The sequence below is a fragment of the Emydura macquarii genome, unplaced genomic scaffold (assembly GCF_026122565.2).
Source record: "Emydura macquarii macquarii isolate MOO-44397 ecotype Brisbane River unplaced genomic scaffold, CSIRO-AGI_Emac_v2 contig_1014, whole genome shotgun sequence".
In the NCBI taxonomy this organism is placed as follows: domain Eukaryota; kingdom Metazoa; phylum Chordata; order Testudines; family Chelidae; genus Emydura; species Emydura macquarii.
This window is the reverse complement of record NW_027131151.1, coordinates 91,021-105,284: the sequence shown is the minus strand read 5'-3', so window position 1 is coordinate 105,284 and position 14,264 is coordinate 91,021.

The window sequence follows — 14,264 nt, the reverse complement described above, 5'->3', positions numbered from 1 at the left end:
TTGCATAAGGTATAGGGGGATCCATCCTTTCACCTCTTGCTTCCTAGTTGGTGAAGATGACAATAGCCTGGCGTTGTGATTTTCCCTTCGGGATGGGCTATGTAATAATTACAGAAGGGTCATTCTGCCAGAGGTTATTGCACTCAGAGTGGGGAGGGTGGGAGGGACTGAAAGGGTGTCTCTGCAAAACATCAGGGAGGGGAGACAGGCTGCATGGCGGTCATGGAAGGCTTTAGGAGGGCAGTTTTGAACTTGATCCAGAAATGAATGAAGAGCCCATAAGGATGAAGTTGATATGGTGATGTTTGTGTAGAAGACAGCAGGCAGCAGCTTCCTGTGCATACTGGTGGCTGGATATCTTAATTTTAAGAGACCATATAGAAAAGAAATGCATTGGTCAAGGGAAGAGGAGATGAAGACATGGATGAGCAGAGCTGAAGCTAAGGCAATTGGCTACACAATGTTGCACAGGTAGGGGGAAGGAGATTTCCCAGCAGAAGATGAGGGAGTATGTTTGGAAAAGATTGTTGATCAAGGAGGAATCACTAGAGGTGTCAAAAGATATGAATAGTTCTGTATCATGAGTATTATAGTGATAGTTAAAGGTAAAGAAAATACAACCAAGGAGATGACAGATAGAAAAAAGCCAAGCCCTGACAACTGTACCTTGTTGGTGACTCTACTTGAGGGTGTCTAGGCTCAGAGATGAAGAAAGAGCAGTCTAAGTAGATACGGAATCACCTGAGCAGGGCATGTATCCACACCACTAAAACTACCATTACAATCAGCAACCTTCTTAGCAGTCTCCCCAGCGAACCCAAAGACTGAATGGGAAGGGGGACCGCACTCTTTCTTATCCCTAGAAGTTGTCTTGCCTGGCCAAGTGTTGAGACACATTTGTAGGAAAAGGTGGGTCTTTTGTAACATTTGTTGTGGTGAGATAAAGAACTGCATTCTCCAGTACACTAATAAATACTGAATTCACAAGCAGTCATCCAACTGTGGCAAAACACAGATAAAGCTATAAAAGAAGCAACTCATCACACTCAGATTCAGAATTGGGCTGGAACAAAAACTTCAGATCCAAAATTTCCCAAAAAGTTGTGGGAGTTTGGATCAGGATCCATACTTTGCATCTCAGGCCTGTCTTACAGTCTGTGCTTTTCAAAACTGACAGCAGAGAGGTTTGTGGCACGGGCCCCTGGAAAGACAATGTAGATCTTAAACGATCAAAACAATGCGCTTTATTCGTAATATGTGTTATTTGTGTATCTTTGAAAGGCCACTTTGCAAGGAAGAAACAGCACTTGCTGCATACTGATTGGTGCGCTGCTTTCTTTGTGCAGAATCTGTTTATTACATGCTTTATATCCAGTCTCTCCCAATGCTTCTCCAAAGTTGATTTCTGCATCTTCATGAAATGTTAGATGGCTGCTTCAGAGCCATACACAAGGCCAGAGTATTCACTGGTGATGTCAACAGGCCTTCTGTTTCACCCAGCTGAAGTAATCAGATAAACTCAGCGTGAAGGAATAAAACTGAGCCAGAAGCAAGGCTCACGGTTAAATGAAGGCTAAGCCTGTGTTTTTCAAGCAAGCATAGAAGGCTTACTGGGAAGAGTTTGACTCTGTGGCAAAGAGCTCAAGGCAGCTGCACTCACCAGCACATTCAGGCTGTTGAACGGTAGAAAGTAACTGCTTTCCCTAATCTTATTTTTGTAGGTAAGGCCAACAATCATACACAGAAATACGGCCACTCTCTTTCAGATTGGCAGTGTTGGAGATCCCAGTGTAAGGGTCACACTTACAAACGTGCGCATGTGCCCAACCAGACAGAAAATGTTTTATTTATAACCTCCTCGACCATACACAATAAATAGTCTATAGAGCTCTTTGAAGTGCTCTGCAAAAGGAACCATTTTGAGAACTAGGGACATGGCTGGTGGGAAAAGGGGGTGGATCAATGAGGGTATTGGTAAATGCAAAAGTTGGAGACTCACTGTCCATAGAAACACAGAAGCTAATCCTATACTGACTGGGTTCTGGTAAAATTCAGCTTTCACTGTAAGCTGACTTGGCCCATGCAATATTTATATTATTTAAAAGGGTCTAGAAAAATATCCCATGCACAATCTCCACTGTGTGCGCTTCTTATGTAATGGGCCCAATTCTACAACCCCACTTGCTTAGGCAAAAATCCCATTGTATTCAGTGACAGCATTGTCCAAATATGGGTTAAAAGATCTGGCCCAGTATTTAGACACTAAGGCCCTGATTTTCAAAGATATTTAACTCCATGAAAATTACCTAAATATCTTTGAGGATCTAAGCTCAAGGGTCAAATTCTGCCCTCATTTACACCTAAGCAATCCAACTGACATAATTATCATAAAGGTTTCTGCTGGTCTTAAAGTGTATTAAACTGTGGACATAAAAGATTGCATAACGTCAGTGTGGTTGCATAAAGCTAAGAGGGAGCAGAATTTGACCCTAATAGTTGATTCTGGATGGTCAAAACTAAATGCAGCTGAACTGTCAATGGGGAGCTTGTTGCAAGCATCTAGCATTATTCTATCTGCTATTTTTATATCTACAATCGTTAGCATGGCATATTAAATTCAGCACGTGATGGAAAAAAAGCAACATTAGATGGCAAAGCAGATAATCTTCCTGTTAAAGTATTTTTTGCTCTCAAATCTATTTTCTCTTTAGAGGGTTTTTTATTTAGTCTTTTTTGGCTGCTTTTAATCAGCGAGTCTCTGGTTTGGGTCTCGGAGCATTGCTCTACGCTTCTATGCCAGAGAGTTTGAGAAATATTGCAGTAAGTTACTGAAAGTTGTTTTTACGGGAAAGGAATATTGATTGCCTTAGCTATCCATGAACAGTCTTGCTCTCTCTCTCTTCTTTTAATAAAGGAGAAGCGAGACTGGACCAAAGCTGATGGGATATTTACCTTCATGAGTTTTTTAAAAAAAGTTAATTACTGCTTGGAGCAAGTTGGTATGGCTGTCCTGAGCTGTCTTTTATTAGTAGCCCCCCTCATTAATTTCCCTTGCTGGATTTGCTGCTAATAGCTGCTTGGTCCCAGCCAGCACAAAGCAGCATCTGTGCCATTGAGCAGAAAAGCGGGAGTCAGGCAAAGGGGGGTGAGGGGTAGACGCCGTTTACAAATCAACTCTTATTAACATGATGGCCTACTCTAGGGGGACGCATCCCTAAGCCTCTAGCATCAAGCACAGCAGTTTGGACTTCAACTTTTCTAATATCAACTGGTGCTCCCGAATTAAGGAGAGAGACAAAACTACCCTTGCATGATTGTGCAAGTTATATAGCCCAACTGACTGTTAATGTCTCTGGACTCATTATTTTGGTTGATGGTGGGGTTTTGTTTTTTTTAAGGAGAGGAGGGGAAGGAGGAGATGGTTAAATACAATAAAACAGATGCAATAATAGTCATGTTTGAATAATATAATAATCAGTGATGCCTCATTGACAAAATAAAAAAAAATCAGATCCTCTAGTGTCCTGTTTTCGGGTGGGGTTGAGGGGACTGACAATACAGTTTTGAAAACATCTGTATTAGTTACTGTTATGGAGCCAAATTCTGAAGGCCTTAGTCCGGGCCAGATGCCGCTCTCCTTACTCCTGTTGTGGTGCCTTACTGAAATAGTGGTCCCAGTGAATTGAAAGGGACTAATCACAGAGTAATGTTCTACCCAACGAGAATAAGCATACCAGAATCCGGCCTTCAGGTTTTAAGCAGTCTTTCCTCAAGCAAAATTACTGTTGCTTCCTCCAACTCCACAGCTTTACATCTTTCAGTATGGTATTTTGTATCACCAGGCATGCATTTCTGGATTGTTCATTCACGCGTTCGGTGAGCTTGTGACATACAAGACTGAAGGCTCAGGCAGGGATGAAGTAAGACATTCTGAGCGCGGGGGGGACGACACCACAACTCAACCTGGAGCCCCCACAGCTTTGGCACTGATGCTTAGGCAACAGCCCCCCCCCATCCCTCCTTGAGGCAGCACCAGCTCTTGGCATCAAGATGAATGGGTCAGTTCACGACTCTAGGAACCACTGTTCTATGGTTTCAGGCTGGCCACAGACTCAGGCAGGCACCACTTCCATCTGGCTCACATTAAACTTTTCTTTGCAATCCTGAGAGCTGGAGACTTTTGGGGGCGAGCAGGAGGGGGAGTTCAGTTTCTGATCTCATCATATGACTGCAGGAATTGGAACACTGGGCACAGGCCTATCATTCCTACACCTTAATCCAGCAGTAGGTGGAGTGAATTTAATCAGCAGGGAAATGCATTAGTGGCCCGTTGATGTACAGTCATAATATTTACTGCATTTAAAACAAGTACATTAAGTGTAATCTAAAAAGAATACTTTTGTGGGATTTATTGAATACATCAATCCATTTTAAAAATAGTTTGGGACAGAAAGAGGGGATGAAATTGGATTTAAACGTTAGGAAAGATTATTAACAATATTTTTAGTTGTGAAAAGTCAAAGTCTTTTGCACTGTAACATTAATTTTACCTTTGTTTAAAATATTCCTGGAACTGTCCATGTGCTCTAGATTTCCCCCTGCAGAATTTACAGTAGCATTTCATTTATTGCTGCAGTGGCGAGGGAGGTGTCTTGTTTTTTGTTTCTTAAGAGAAAAGTTAGGGGGAAAACTCTCCTTCAACTTTCTGAGGGCTAGATTTTGCTTTAATTTCTTGCCCTATGCACAGGGTAATGCACTCTGCACACTCTCCCTCCCCCCCCGAAGTAGCACAGGGATAGGCCTAGGCATGATTCATTCCTAACTCCACCTTGTTTCAGGGAGTGTGTAGAAACTTGATCCTGGTCTATACAAATAGCAAACTACTACCTATCTTGAGCTGTTGTGGTGGCTGGCATGTTCATAAGGGGGAGCCGAGGCTCTGGCCACTCCCCACCCCCACTCTCCAACCACCTGCTTTAGGTGGGTAGCTAGATGGCATGACACTTTTCTTGGCTAGTATTTGTCACCGGCTGATATAAAGGTGCCAAATTCTGTCCTGACTCACCATTGATGCACGGGATGTACAGTAACTCAGGACAGAATTGCTCCCGCAGTTGCCTCTTTAAAATGTTCTACCAGGGCAAAAGTTCTACTCTCAGATCTATCTGTAGATGTTGGTATTTATTTCAGCTCTTCCTGCCATCTGCATGCCAATCTCCCATTGATGTCAAAAGTAGCTGCCTGACAGTATCCACCATGTAGATCTGAGCGCCAGACTTAGCCCTGGTGGGGGTGATGGAGAAGCAAATGATGTCCTGCTCATCAATTCAGTGGGGATTAATCCAAGGCTATGATATTACTTGTTTTGAATAATCAGTGACTGGAGACATAATCTAGCTAAGAAATTAGAAGGCAAACTGGATTGAAATAAGATCCGTTCCACTCTAGTGCAGCCGTGGTCATTCTGGAGAGCTGGAGTTCTTTGTAGAAACAAAAGAGCAACTGGAAGTGACTGGAAACCTCAGCGGAAACATACATTTTTCTGCTCTTCGCAGCATCTCCTGTGAATATTCTGGGGCTGCTCCTTGCTGCCACTGATTTCAAAGCGAGCACTGCTACTGTCTTTAAGGCAAGCAAGTTTCAATTTGAGCCCTCTCCCGCTTTCCCCTAGTCCTGTGAATGAGAAACTGATCATAAAGGAAGCCACATGAGATTTCTCCGGATAATGTCAACGAGCAGACACTCAGTGAGCAATAACTGCGATATGCTGAGGCCAGAGCACGCTCCTGGAGGCGCTGCAATTCTGGAGGGGAGAAGGATTTGCATTCTCTGTCCTCCGGTGTGGCCAGTTCAACAAACCCATTATAAACATCCAGCGTAATCCCAGTTTTCTGTTGAGGCGCAGGCCTTCAGACTGTCGGAGTGAGTCAGATGGCAGGGGATTGGATGGAGAGGCGGAACAGTGGGCATTGTTTTATGTAGGCTTGTCTGGAGATGCTGCTTCTTCAGGCAGGCAGGCAGCAGTTGCCACCGAGAGGCTCTACAGTTCACTGCTGCTGAGATCTAACTCCTCAGCCTCCCCCTCCCCTGCCCCGCAGATGGACTCCGAGATGATTTCATCAGAACTGATTAAACTGAGGCCGTGTTTAATCCAAAGGGAAACACAGGTCCGCCTGCTACATCCTCCCCCTAGTCTGTTAAATAATTAACACAGCTTTCTTGGTAACTGTCACCCCAGATTCCTGCTTGTTGAGAAGCTGCAGCAATGCACACATCGATATGTTTGCACACACTCCATGTGGAGAATGAAGGGCTGTGTTATTTGGAGGAGGAATGACAGTTACAGGCTGGTGGCGTGTAGGCACTGGAGTTCATATTGCCATCTGGACCATTTTAACCTCATTGACAGACAACTTTAAGTGTTTCAGTGACATTACTCCAGTGAGTTCAAACCAATTTGTCATAGACAGAAGGAGCCAATGGAAAAAAAGCTTCTCTTCACTAGAGTTTTGGGATGTTATTTTTATGGATGTGTAATATTACCTCTCTAGCGCTCCCTTGGGGAAAGGGTGGGCACTGCTCCGATCTCGGAGTCTTGGACACAGCCTTCCAGTTGCACTGTTCAAGGTATCAGCCTCCCTGCAGGGGAGGAAGTATTCCAAACAAGACGGTACGCATGCATTACCCACAAAAATCAGTCCTACGCCACTGGGAAGCCAAAGGGAAGATGGGTGGGGACAGGAAAAAATACTGGCCCTTTACCTCTCAGAGAGGACCTGGGCAGCCAAGGCTCTCAAGCCGTTTCACCAGGCAGCAGCCCCTGCTTCCAAGGGCTGGGGAGAAGCTAACTTGCAATCCTGCTCCTTCAGAGCAGCCATGCTCAGCAGCACTAAGCAGTGAACTTCCCTTTTAAGGCATGTCCATCTTGACAAGCTTCACAGGTGTGCTGGGCTGAGGCTGACTGTGCCCAGAGGAGCTCTTTAACCCCTCCCTAACAGGAGTGGGGATTTGCCCCAGTACAAGATGTAAGATCTAAGGAGTCTCAGGGATCAGAGCCTAAATTCAGGAGCCTGGATCTTAAGGTAATTACATACTTTTTGGAGTGCACCATCCTGAATTCAAGAATGCAGATGGCTGCCACACAGCTGGAGAGGTCTCTCTGCGTACATTGAGGACACCATTTAATGTGAAATACCCTGAGTGATGTCTCAGGCCAGGACAGTAGAGGACAAACTTTTATATAAAGCTACAAAGTCAATTTAATTCAATAATGAATCATTAGAAGAGAAAGATTCTGGGCTTTACAGAGCTCTTTTTACACAGGAAACGTCCCAAAGTACTCTACAATAATGTTAAATGCTGGTAGTGCAGAGGAAGTGTGAGCCTCACCTCCATTACCTACTACATTAGTTCCTACTAAGCCCTGGAACCTGCTGCATTTTGAGACATCCTAGTTGGCCAGGCTATTAGATGTGCCCCATACACTTTATAAAAAGCAGCTGGGGATCTTCAGTCTCTACCTGGACATTCAGAGAGAGATAAGTAGAAAGTACCATATTATTTAATATCTCCTTGGAAGGATAGAAAGAGAGATCTCTTCAAATTGTCCAGCACACGCACCACATAATCCTGGTAGCACCAGAGTGCAAACACTGAGTATAAACCCAAGTCCTTGTATTTTACTTGAACCAACAACATGCAGGCTGAGAGGAGAGAATGTTTTCTTCTCCCCCTACTCAGACCTAATTTCCTTTTGAATAAAATGACAACATTCTATAATTATGGACCACAACACAGGCCACAGAACAGCTTTTGTAGAATGATCATACTGGCACATATATAGTGCTTTATATCTTCAAAGTGCAATATAAACATTAACGAATCCTATAGAACCCTTTGACAGAGGTAGCTTATTATCTCATCAATAGATAAGAAAATAATTGGGACTCAATTAGGTTAAGTGATTTTCCCAAGGAGACATGGCAAATCAGTAGCAAAACTGGGATTTTTGGTCACTAGCTCCAAACTGAAATCTGTAACCTAGAGATGAAATGCCCCAGTCCATATCCAGTACCAATCCCTGAGTCATCCAATCCCCTGGTTAGGAACTGTTAATACTACAAATAAATAAAATTAATAGTTGCAGTTCCCTGTGATTCAGTTTGTTGTCTGCTGCCATTCTGAGGACACACTGATTTTAACTGATATATCTCTATTGATTTACCTGGAGTTATTTCTGATTTAAATTGGTGTGAGATCAGAATCAAGTCCTAGGCCAGAGTGGCTTTGGCCAGTGAAGTCTTGCAGGGAGAGTCCCCAATAAAGGAAAATCCACCTGGAGGTTTCAGTGGCACAAGGCCCCCATAACCTCCACACTGGTGGGGGAGCCTGCAGCTGGCCAATGAAAGCTCAGAAACGGATAACATTCTGCTGTTGAGTAGGCAGGGCCAGGGCACCCAAGATTCAGCATGTAACCAGGCAGCCTACACCAGGAGGGACTTCTTGGAGGCCGGGTCACAAGTTATAATGCCCTTGTCCAGGGGTGAACCCTCCTGGGTTTAAGTGTTGGAACTTGCATCCCCTTGTGCTAACAGCAGTGACTTGATTTCTGATGGTATATTTGTTCTTCGCAGCTAGTCACTGGACTACACTACAAGGGAAGCAGCAAAACTGACCAGGCTGTGCTATGCCCAAAGAAAACCAACTAACATAACGGAGCTGTGCTTGATAATGCAGGTGATTAGCCATTGTTCAGGCTAATCTGTAGCTGTCTGGCAGGCTGTCTGCTACACCGTCACTGCCACTAACTACAGAGTGAAACACTGGCTGATTCTCATTAAAGGGCTGTATTATCTGCCCTCTTGATATGCTTGTCAATTGACTCCTATAATCCTGGGCTCCCTGACTCAGGAGTCTTGCACCACAATAAACAACAGAGACAGACCATAACTATGTGCCTTTATTTCAAACAACAACTGCCAGGAAGATATGCTGAAAGAGCATGCTGCTGAGGCTACATTTCTTAAAGCGAGCTCACTTCTAGCTGTCCGTCTGGTCTCTTACTGCTAACTCAAAGGCAACCACAAGATAGGAACCCATTCTCAACTCAGGGCCAAGCAGGGCAAAGAGAAGGAAGAAGATAGGAAGAAAACTACTAAACTACTACTAAACTTTGGTTTTGGCCTCACCCACCACATGCCTATTGAAAATGTATTAGATCATCTCCTTTGGGGCCATGTTCTGATTCCTTTCTCAGAGCATGTAACATCTCAATATCCTACTCCACAAATGATTACCCTGAAGTCTTTGGGGCTACTCATGGAGTGATGGGTTATTCGGTGTTAATAATGGGGTCAGAAGCTGGCCTTATCTGGTTTATGTTACATAGCTTCTCAGAAAAGACTGGGGACCCCATAAAAGGGCCTGATTCAAAGCCTGTTGCTGTCAACCAAGACACACACATGAAAATACAACCTTCTGTAATGATCTGATGTGCATTTCATCCTCTATAGCACCCTTGGAAAAAAAACTCAGCAAAATGGCATAATGCACATAATTTTCCTAATGATTTGTGACAAACACTAGCCTATTTGGGCCTTTTTTATGGTGAAAACATAGGTATAATAAGAGTTTGTAATTTGTTAGACTAAAGCGATACTGCCAACTTGCTTAAGACTTAAAATTTAGATTTTGTTAAAAAGGGTTTTTTATAAAACATATAAATAGAAAAAAATCATCATTTTGTAAAAATTTAAATTAAAAGTTTTTTTCTTTTTCTTTTTCTAACATTGCTGCTGAGAGAGGAAAGATGAGTTAGTGGTTATGGTGTAATTTTTTGCTCTGTCACTGACTTTCTGTGTGTCCTTGGGAGAATTACTTAGTCTCTCTGTGGACAATTATCCAGAGGGATAATTGCACTTGCCCATATCACAGAGGTATTTTGAGGATAAATACATTAAAGACTGTCAGGCGCTCCAGATACTAATCTAGTGCGGGAGAGCATATAATTACATAAGATGGATAGACTGTGAAAGAAAACAATACCTTTGTTCTAATACATGACAACCAAAAGTGAAACTAACTAAAAATAGTGAAAAAGATCAGTTTAATTTCACTGCCTACCAGAGTGAAATAAAAAAATAAACAAACAATATAAGCAGTAAATTACCTTTTAAAAATTCTGTCAGGTTTAATGACTGAAAGTGTTATTATTGCTATTAGTTACTAGACAGGGCAGTGTTGGTAGCTTATAATTTATTAGGACGCTTCAATCAATCTTTGAGCAATTTAGAAAAACACCCTATAGCGTTCTGCAAAAAGGCTTTAACATAACATTTTTGAAGCCTATTAATTCCTGAAACCTAACTATCTTTTTTTTCTTTAAATTCTATAGATGTATTTTCCAGAAGCACTAACCCATGTGCACATAACTTTTGTCACTTGGTTAAATCCAGCGTTTTACTGTTGCAGACAATCCTCTTCTTTATTGGCTGTGGTACACGATAACTGACTTAATCTTCTCAGTAACACGTGAGTTTTCATGTATCATTTTAATCTGCGAAACATTGGAGCTGAGTGTACTGTCACATGCCGATTTTACTTTTCTATGAGAAAGTGACTCCCGGGCTCAATGATGGATTGTTTGCTCTTTTTTTAACAACAGGCAAGACAGTGAATGCCCTGGGGTGACAGACAGTGTGCAATGGGAGCAAGAGCAAATCTGATGGCCCAGTTCAAGTTCACCTGACAAAGCTGGAGCAGTCTGCAAGCAGCATTCTCGAAAGGATTATTCACACTAGCATTATATTTTTGAATGCATTTTTTTTCTTGCGCAGCTGCACAGCTCCCCAACACTGAAGGTTTATGTACCATAATAAAGAGATTTAATTTTTTTCTCTTGTTTCCCACTCCTTACACCTAGTTTCCACTGCGCTGTGCAATTATAGGGCATCTGAATATCCAAACAACTTAGTACAAACATCACCTTGAAAACAATAGCAGCACTAAAAGGCGGTAACAAAAAAGCCTGAACTCTCTGCTGGCTGGAGAAATAAAAGCGGATGGTTTTATTAAGCCTAACTTTGTGCTGAGGGTGTGTGTGGGGGGGGTGTCCTATATTTTTATGTAACTTTAGCACTCAGTTCCCTTCCCCCTCAAGATGAGACAAAACCCCCTAAACAAACAATATCAACCAGATGCCTTTTTGGGACAGGATATTGGATCTTTAAGTCATGTTTTGGCATGTAAAATTGTATTTTAGCTGAAGGAAGTCTTTAACTATAGATTTAGCTGGAAAATCAAACACCCTTTATTCATGTTGTTACAAAACACAAAGGTGGCACACTCCTTGCAAAGTCAGAGGTAGGTTTACTTGGCGTTTGATTTTAGCTGGCGGGGCAGCTCCCTGAGCAATGACAAATGTCCAAGAAGTTGTTCCACATGGGTGGCCCCCCAAACCTGCGCCCAACCCTGCTGAAGTTGATGGGGTGCCACATAGAGACAGGGTTGAACTGCATGGGAGCATTGCAGGATCAAGGCCTTCAGCTGGTTCCTGGGTACAGTCTGGAAAATAATACTTAGCACTTACTAGACTTTGCACTTGCATTTTCAAAGCGCTATACAAACATTAACAACTTCATCCTCACCAAACCCAGGTGGTAGGTATTTTTCCCATTGTGCAGCTGGGAAACTGAGCCCCAGGGAGGTTAATTGACTTGAGAAAGGCCATACAGCAAGTCAGTGGAAGAACCAGGAATAAAACTGGAATGCAGGATTCAGACACTCTTAAACCGTTAGACCATCCAGCTCACAAAAGTGTTTGGACAATGATCTGAATGTTTCTAAACCTATTTTGTCTGGCTATTTGACAGAGGCTTTAAGCGCTTTCTGTTAGGTCAATCACATCACCAGCAAAGTAGCACAAAGGCTGAGTCTTCACAGCACAGTTAGCTCAAGTTATAATTTTGAGTGTTAATACTAACTCAATTCCTGCCCAGACACAAAAATCTCTAGCTTAATCATGCTTTAAACTCAAGCCAGCTAGCCTGTGAGGTAATGTTTACAGTGCAGAGTGGGAGTGTGATTCCTAGCCCAGGTAGACAGACTCATGTTAGCTCAGCTCGGGCTAGCACACTAAAAATAGCAGTGTGGAAACTAAGACTATGTCTACACTGATGCCGGTAAAGTAAAGCGGGTCAGTAAAGATCCGCTCAGTCGATCCAGAAGTCAACGCTATTAATCCATCCCTGCAAGTGGTGCAGTGCAGTGAAGACACTGCATAAAAGAGAAGCACAGCAGTCAACAGGAGTTACGCATGTTTTCTGCATAGTTTGCGTAACTCCCGTCGACTGCGGCCGAATCGCCAGGGTAAGTGTAGACCAAGCCTAAGGCACAGGTGGTGGCTCGGAGTAGCCACCCGAGCTCAGACCCAGAGACTTATGCAGGCTTGGACTCTGACAGCTAGGCCTTGCTGACAGTGCTGTAGCATCCACACTGCTATATTTAGTGTACTGGCTCAACAGAGCTACTCTGAGTCTGGTTGCCTGGCCTGGCAATCACCCTCCCAGGCACAGTATAGACATACCCTTAGGGAGGGAAGGTTGAAGCTCAAGTTATGCTGCTGTTAGTTACGCAGTGGGTATGCAACAGCTTGAGTTACAACAATTCATCAGTCTGTGCTGCTAATCCAATCCCTCTGTGTAACTCCACTCCAGTGTTGTTTTGAAGGCTAGCTTGCATGCAGTAATTTGAGTGTACTAACTCGAGCTAACCGTTGCAATGAAGACAAGCTCTATAAGAAATCTAATGAAGATACAGACTGACATTCTTTGCCCCTGGAATACATCCCCAATGAGTTTCTGAGAAGGGAATGGCATAACTGCATTTGCTACTTTCCAATTCTCCAGGTGGTAGCTCACAAAAGTCCAAGAAGGTCACATCCATGAATTACAAGCTTTGATATAAAAAAAACAAAAGATTGTTTCATAAAAAGTAAAAAAGCGGCAGCTGCCTCTACCCAGGGTAAGCACTATTGAAGTTTGCGGACAGCATACATACCACAGGACATTCAAAGACTGTGGAGTGTTAAAAATCAGGGGTTTTTGGAGTATATTATAGAACCATGAACAATAACAAAAGTGCAGATAAAAATAATGAAATAAAGAGGAAATGTTCAAAGCAGCAGCTGCATATACATGCAATACTAAAACATGTCCCCAGCACAGACAGAAAACATGTAAAAGCTCCATGAAACGTCTTAGGAGTGTGAGTTGAATTAAATTAAGTATTCTCAGGGGGCAGAACAGCAGGACAAGTGACACTGGCTGTTGAGAGTGGCAGTGTGAAATTACATCTTCTGAGCCCCAGAATCTCACCAGACATTTCTGCTTCAGTCTCATAATTTATGTTGATAGCAGAAACCCCCAAAACAGACTTCTACAACTCTATTTTTAAAATAGTTTCCAATATAAACTTTACCCCAAAATGCTAAGGTAACAAACCCATTCTGTGTAGAATTACAGTTTTATATTATGGTCTGTGGGCCACAGTCACAAAATCAGGGACATAAAATTATCCTCAGTCGACAGCAGAGCTCCCACTGATGATAATAATTGTACAAAGGATGAACTAGACTATAACCTTCTTATAGCTACTAAACTTTCAGAGGCCAAGATAACTCATTGGAGTCAATAGAAATCCTTCCATTGCCTGTTAATGGGAGGCAGATCAAACGCATAGCTAATAAAATTACTAGTGCATTCAGCATCAGTCACTGGGAATATTCTACAGGATTCTTCTAGGACCATCCCTATGTCTATCATTTGTACGTGCAATTACCTAATTTGCATGCACAACTGCAGAAGATGTATTGGCAAATGATGTGTACAATTGCATGCCTAAGTTAACCAAAAATGTGTTTCCTTTGGGCATCATTACACTTGGAGTTAACATGATACTGATACGTAATTAGGGCAATTCACAACTTTCTTAGAGTTGCTGTTTCAGGCTATCTAGGCTAGTGCACAGGATCACTGAACATTTGAAAGTTTATTTGCACAATCATGAGGCGCACAAACTTAATTTTTATATGATATTCTTATATTTTGCAGATATCCTAATATGTGATGGGCTGGATAGATACATTAAGCACATAGGGAGTTTGACATCTTCATTCTTTATAGAATTAAATCAAGAGACACGTTAGAAATGAAAGCAGAAGAAAAAGGGAAGTAAAAGCTGTAGACAAGGGAGAAAAGATATCCTTT